The sequence below is a fragment of the Telopea speciosissima genome, chromosome 7, assembly GCF_018873765.1.
Source record: "Telopea speciosissima isolate NSW1024214 ecotype Mountain lineage chromosome 7, Tspe_v1, whole genome shotgun sequence".
Lineage (NCBI taxonomy): Eukaryota > Viridiplantae > Streptophyta > Magnoliopsida > Proteales > Proteaceae > Telopea > Telopea speciosissima.
Window position 1 is genome coordinate 17,244,266 of NC_057922.1, and position 8,016 is coordinate 17,252,281.

An 8,016-nucleotide genomic window follows, 5' to 3' on the forward strand; every position below is an offset into this window, starting at 1 on the left:
GAACCAAAACTAGCTTATTGGGTCAATATCTCATGGCCGGGATCGATCTTAGTGTAAGATAAGAGCTCTGACACTCAACTTTCAAATCTTTTCTTTCTTAATCGATGATCGATCAGATCCTTGGGCAACTTCTCTTTTCCTTTTCATTTTGAAAAAAATTTCTCCTTTCACACAGCCCCATAGTCTTTAGAGGTAAAGCTCACAAGACAGTAAGTGGGATGCAAATGCAAGTTGTGTACCAAAGGAAATCTTTAATTGTCATGAGCATTTCTTCTTCTTTCCTACTCGTTTTTGACTTCTTGTTCCATCTACTTCTGCTGCTTCTTCTTGATAAAGAGAGGCTCTGCATTGAGATTTGAGACCAAGAGTCAACATGTAAGTTGGCCCCTATTAAATCTTGAGAATATATTCTCTCATGTGGTCATCAGAATCTGATCTCCCCACCCTCACCCGTGCACCCAACCTGTCGTTGGCTATAAACAGAGGCTCCCTAACCCCGGCATTGTCATTGGCATTGCTGTGCAGTGAAGGAAGGAAATGAAATGGGAAGTTAATTGGTTTTGTGATTAAGAGGAAGAGAGGTCTTACATGAAGATAAGAGCCGCGTTTGGTAGCCAAGGATGATTTGCCTATGTCCTCCCAAGTGTGAAGGAGGTTTTCTTCAACTAACACATGACCCCATCACTCCTCTGCATCCCCTCTCCCCACCTTGTGTTGTTCATGGCAAGCTTCCTTGGCTAACTTGACCGGCTCTTACATTTCATGTTAGACCTGCTTTTCTTCATCCACAAATATGGAAGGAGATAAGTGACTCGATGAGAGACGCAAGTATGAAGATGATCTTATTGTTTTAGTAAATGGGTTATGTTTCATGTAATTGTATTTGTTTGGTTACACTGAGCTCATCACCATATCAAATTTGAAGTCCTTCATATAAATAGGGATGATTTTCTTAACCCTACTAGGGAAAGACAAGATAGACTTTATAATAACCCTTTTGTCTTATATGGTCCACATCCGCTTGGTCTAACATCTCGATATAACCATGCATGGTCACATAGAGAATATCCTTTTAGTAAATACGTCCTAATAAAATAATCTTTGGCTAACAACATTGCCCAGTTTTTATTGTAAGCTTCAACTATTGTTGTAATTGGAATTGCTTGCTTGTGTACAAAGAGTATTGAAACTGTAACTCGTTAATACAGTTATGCATGCATGCAACCATCCATCAAGTGCTTTATTTATGTTGTACTTAATTATAATATCTATCTGAATTAATGCATGTGTATCAAGGTATAAACATTTTTTGAAGTTACTATCTATTTTTAGTTTGGGAGAATGTTATCTATGCCGCAGTGCAGCCTGTGCCCAGGCACATGGGCAGCCTGTGCAGAGGGGCAGGGTGGTCATTGTGCCCACCACCATGTGTTTGGACGTAGGCTGTGCTGCGGCACAGAGAACAGCGCCCTTTTTAGTTTTTTTAGGATTGGTCACATTTTTTGTAAAAATGTATCCTCTGAAGCAATAGTTTCATGAATTTGTCTATAATTGCGTGTCGTCTATATGTGATTACAAAATGTATATCCTTTTTTGTTTTTTTATTGTGTGTGTGTGTGGGGGGGGGTGTTTCTAGGCCCCACACTGGGTGCTAGATAGGGACCCACAAGGGGCCCTACTACTAAGTCCTTAATGGAGGATGGCTGAGCAATTCTGAAACTTTTTAAAATTGCATAAATACTGGAATTGTGGTCAATAGCAAGCTTGGTTCATTCCATATTTGGGTTTTGGAAGAAGTATAATTTGAAGATCATCAACTTCGAGCAATTTGGAGCAAGTCTATATTGGATGAAGACTGGATTCTTTAGAAAGTAGACAACATCTCAACTTGAAGGAGGTTGAAGAATCTCTTCCCAAGCATTAATTTTAGGAAGATGTTAACTTGGAGGATCTCACCAAAATAGCCCACAATCAACAGGCCACACCCTCTTGATGATTTTGACAAGTTTTCCCTTTAATTTAGAGCTTGAGATTAGGGTTTTTCTTTTATATGTAAATATAATGCTTTCAATAACAAAGATAAAGTGAATAGAAGAATTGAATTTGCTTTGAGCAGACACCCAGAGTGCATAAACCCTTAAAATCACAAAGAGTTTTACTACAGTCTAGAAGAACTGCAGCTTTTCCCTTTACTTTGTCTTGCTCCCTTGTGTTCGTGTTGTTCGGTTGCACACCTAGAATAGTGTGTCTTGACTCTCTTGATCCGTAGCTTCTAATGAGGCTGCATTATTTGGTATCAGAGTTGTGGATCGGAGGAGAGCGAGAAGTTGTGATGGTGCCCAGGCAGAGTGGTGCATGTACAATTCCCGTGAAGGGCATCGATGTGAGAGATGAAGTAATGTAACTTCGACAACATATTACTGAGTTGACTCTTCAGAAAGAGAAATTACAATTTTAGCGATAAGTTGCTGATTTGGTTCTTGCAAATATATGATTGAGGAACACTTCGCGACATCCGAGTCTGACTGAGGAGATGTGTAACACTCACTATTCGTATTCAAAAAGTCAAAAATATGTTCGAAGGAGGAGTACTCATTGACATAGAACACCTGACTGGAATTCACCAGTATGAAATAGTACGACAACAACATAGCACAATTTTGAAAGCCTTAAAGCAGGTTGTGTTTCGAAAGCACAATAAGATTTGTAAATTCATATCTATACAAATTCTTCCCTTGGAATATCAATTAGGGTGTGTCACTAATTTGATATATCCAACCTTTTTCTCCTCCCAAGCTAAATTTGTACTGAAAAAATTATAATCACTTGGAATAATAGGAACAATGTTTTCAAAAACATTTTTTAGAGACTTCAATCTTTCTCCCCCTTAGTCATCATAAAAAAAATAAAGAAGACGAAAAAGTAAAAAATGGGCTATATGAGGAGATAACCAATGAAGCATGGAATATGCATCTTAGCATGAAATCAAAACAATCAGATAATATATAAAAGAATGATTGGATGTTAACACCTTTCCAGTATGTAACTTGAAACTTACCTAGATTTTGCATTGACTAATTGCCTTTCCATTGGAGATTATTTTCTCCTTCCAAAGGGGGAGGGCACTTATAGGCCTTAGACCCTATCTAGGTGGCCACTCCCATGATTGATAATCCTCCAGTAAAAATTTATTACCACTAAAATTACTTGTTTTCTATTGCAGTAAAAAAAAAGTACCACTTCTAGCTAAAGGTATCATTCAATTGCTTGCCCGCTTTTCTTATAGTGATGGTACTAAGACTCTCAATCAGGCTAGGTCCAAGTAGTTCATTTAAACGCCTATGAAGCCTATCCCACCTGATTACGTCCGCAGGATATATAGTTCGTGAAAGTTGCAATTTGCTACAGAATTAGGGATCGGCAAGCTTAGATTTAGGTAGCAACAGTGGACATAAAAGGGTGGTGATACGTAAAAGGCATTGGGTTATTAGTATACTATAAATATCGTAAAAGCAAGAGATTATTGTTTGGTTGTGTGGCCCCTACATCTGTGGGAGCAACAACAGAATGCCACAACAGACGTGGAGAGAGTGTATTATGGCACTGGTTGGAGAGAGATCATAATAGACGATAGAACCAGATCCTTGTTATATGACCCAACACAAAACACACACCCCCCCTCCCCAAAAAAAAAAAAAAAAAAGATAACCAGATCCTTGTACATACGGGCTGTTGATAGAATTATTATTATTATTATTCCAACAGAACTTAAAATCTATACAGGACTAGCGAACATAGAAACAGAGAAACCAAAAAAAAAAAAAAAAAGGAAAATTCCAACAGAACTTCAAATCTATACCAGAGAGAGACCACCGAGCATAGAAACAGATAAGCAAAACAAAAAAAAAAAAAAAGAGGAAAATTCCAACAGAACTTCAAATCTATACCAGAGAGAGACCAGCGAGCATAGAAACAGAGAAGCAAAACAAAAAAAAAAAAGAGGAAAATTCCAACCGAGCTTCAAATCTATACCAGAGAGAGACCAGCGAGCATATCTGCAATCCAAAACTTGACAAAGCCCTATACCCAAGTATCTCTGCTCCAAAAATCCTTGCAATCCAAAATTTTAAAACCTAAAAACCAAAACCCTAAATCGTAAAAGAGAGGACCAGAGACCAGATAACGTAGAGATAGAGCGACAGAGAATACTCCACTCACCAAATTAATGTAGAGAGAGGGAGAGAGACTAGAAAGAGCAGGAGATAGAGAGACAGAGAAGACGCAAGCAGCTACACCTCCCTTCATCTTGCAGGTTTTCTCTCTTCTGTGTTCTTTGTTCGCCGAGATAGTCAAGAGCTTTTTGGTTTTCTTTTTGAAAATACATCTGATTGCTCGTGATTTTCGAATTGTAAACTCAAATATGTCATTTGGTTTGCTTTGATCATTTGCCATATCTGAGTTTACCTATAAAGGAAAACCATAAGGTTGTGGTTAGTTATACCTCAAATTGGAATTATGTAATTCTGATCATCCAATGGTAGTGCAACCAGCAAATAATCCTTTGTTAAGTGCACCTGATTCGCGAATCAAACAACGAGTTGAATTGGGACCGGTCTTAGCTTGATCAGCGCAACATGAATGCAAGAAGGTCGAAAGGTATTTAATTAATTAGCTAATCGTAAGCAAGAAATTGTTATTGTTTGGATCGTTGACGATCATTCATGCTTTGAACGTGAAAAACTTTCTTTTTCTATGTATGTCATTTGGTTTGCTTTGTGCCAGCGGCCAAGGTTGGGTTGTCCTCAAGTTGGATGTGAGTTGGTTCGGCTCAACAAATGTAAGATTAACGAATGATCCAAAGTTTTAAAGTATTTAAAGTATTTCAGGCCTCTTTAAAAGGATTCCTATATTCCAATGATTATTTTGCAATGTATTTGTAGAGTACTGGTTTCTTGGATAATTATATTATGATAAAAGGATTTGTGTACAGCCGTACATGGTGCACCAACACACGACAATCAATCGAAACAAAAGCCCCATCGAAATACCCCCATTTGATGAATTATCGATAGGGGTAGGGTGTCGTGCATGAATCCCCTTCCTTATATTATTGTTAAAGTAAATTGTGAAATCTTGAATTTGTTTAAGAGAAAATATTACATAGACCATGGTAGTACATGCCCTCTCATACTCTCTTCTACCTTCTCCCTCCATTTTTTGACACTTCTCTTCTCCGACCATATGATCCTCAATTGATCTTATATGAATCATGAGGCACTCCCGGTCCATTGGATTGGTGTAAGAAATGCCTAGGCACATGAATGGCATGCAAATCCCTCCCCATGCATTGTTTAATAAGACAAATGCCTAACCAGAAACTATGTAAATTGTTTAAGGGGCGTTGTTCTCTGTGCCGCAGTGCAGGCTACGCCCAGGCACATGAAGGTGGGCGCAATGACCATCCTACCCCCCTATTTAATAAGGCAAATGCCTCATCGCCTCTGGACTCGAATCCTACAAGCTAAATATTTCCACTCCCTCCAATCTTATTTTAATCTCTCTATCCATGATCATCTTATCATTATTACTGACAATAGTTTTGACCCAAGCTAATGTAGAGGAAATATTGGATGAATTCTTGAGCCGGTTGGACCAACAAAAGTCCATCTGGACTAATCGAAGATATTAAGTTTGATGGGTTGAAATACATATCAAATCGAAGATCTTGACGAGCTCTCTATAAGGGTCAGAGCCTTTGAAGCTGATGTATGTGTTTTTTGGTCTTTTTCGTGCGTTTCGAAGGCGCAACAACCTGCCAAAGTGTCAAATTTTGAATTTTGTTTTCTTCTTATTAGGGCTTCTAATGCTCCTTTGTAATAAGTTTTGCCCTTTAAATTGAAGAAAGTTATCCATTTTCCCTACTTATGGATTCAAGTTCGTCAATGTTAAAACGAGATCTAACCCCCCGTTTCCTTCTGAATCAAAAGCTCAAAGGAGGCTGGATGGGCAGCCGTTATTATTTTGAATAATAAGAAATAATTAATTTTTTTTTTTAAAGTATACATGAATTATGGAGATGTAAGAACATCATCACAAGAAACTGAGGCAAGAGGGATTCAACAGGGCATCAGTGGAGAGATGTTTGGGTGCGACGTTGTGGTCTTTCTTACTAAGAAGAAAAGATATAGGACTCGGCTCCTGTCCAGCACCCCGGTAGAACCGTGCTATTTAGACACAATATTGCGTGCAATGACCGCCTTACCCCCACTTGGGCAAGACGCTTGGGCAAAGGTAAGGGGTTCTCTCAAATTGATATGATGCATGCAGCAAGTTCCTATAATTACACAGAGATAGGAATATATATGATGAGTCAACGTCATAGGAGAGATAGAGAGAGAGAGAGAGTTGACATTCTTCGTTATTCCAAACGGATAGAAGAGTGACACACAAAGTCAAACATCACATGGCATTTGAGAGAACCAAAACCAAGCAACTTGGGTCAAATGCTTTCTTACTCGATCAGGTCCATTTGCATTCCAAACCGGCTCCGCTGGAAACATAGCTAGCTGAATTGAGACATAATAAACAGTCAACAAGTTAATTCTCTAGAATATATTCCTTCACACCCTATAAATAAAAGGTATGGATGAAGAGAAGTAATTAAAGATATTGGATGAGAATGAAGTAGATTTTATATATGGGGCGTGATTCAATTCGAATCTGATCTCTCCCCACCAAACCTGCTCCCCTTGACTATAAATAGAGGTTCCCTAACACTCGATCAGCATTGTCATTCGTTGGCATTGCTACGAAATGAAGGAAATGAAGGAAATGAAATGGGAAGTACTTGGTTATGGTGATCCAGAGGAAGAGAGGTCTTACATGAAGATAAGAGCCGCGTTTGGTAGCCAAGGATGACTTGCCTATGTCCTCCCAAGAGTGAAGGGGTCTTCTTCAACTAACACATGATCTGCTATCACTCTCTCACACTCACCGATCCATCACCTCCACACCTTGTGTTGTTCATAGCAAGTCTCCTCCGCTAACTTGACCAGCTCTTACATTTCATGTTAGACTTGCTTTTCTTCATCCACAAATGATGAAACCTCTGCCCCCCCCCCCCCCCCCCCCCTCCCCTCCCCTCCCCTCCCCTTATGATCATAAGCCTTTGAAGGAGAAAAGTGACTCGGTAAGAGAGGCAGGTATGTAGATGGTCTTATGCAGAAGTATGTTTACAAGACAATAAACATTATACAGCCTGGTTAGGGTTCTTTATTATGTGTACCTTCATTTCTTTTATTGGTATTTGCATCCTTATAAATCAGTTTTTTTTTTATAGGAGGGGAATTATTGTGCATTGGATTTCTTTTGTTCTAAAGGTATGTTCATGGTTTCGACCTCCTCAGTCTATGTTTGCTTTACATTGTGATGGTTTTCTATCCAATAAAAGGCAACTTATCGTGGCTGATTCATGATGCTATGGGTTCCCCCATTATTGCTTTTGTAGGTGTGGGTGGAGATAGATTAGTCTTTTCTATGGAGTTGTATGCTATCTTCCAGGGTGTGACTCTATGTATTGAAAAATGTTTCTATGAAGTGTCCATTCGGTCAGATTCCAAATTAGCATTGGACATGCTAAATGGAAATTAGATTAAAGATCCTTGGGCGGTACAGTGGTTGAAGAGCAAAAGCCACCATTTGAGTGTTTCTCTTTCTTCGGTGGAATATTAGCATGTGAGGAGGAAGGTCAACTAGCAGATTACATTGCCTCCTTACCTATGGGTGACGTGGAGACTATTCTCCAACCGATTGACTTTCCAGAGAAACTTTATAAATTGGTTAAGGAGGATGTTGATTTCTATATCTACTATCGGTTGTAAATTCTTTGTTTTTTGGTCTTTTGTTGATACGGGACTTGTCCCGTTTTTGTTAGGGGCCTCCCATTTCCCTCTTTAAGTCAATTTTGAAGGGGGTTCTAGGTGGCTGCTTTTTTTGTATATTTTTTTTTTCTTTTTC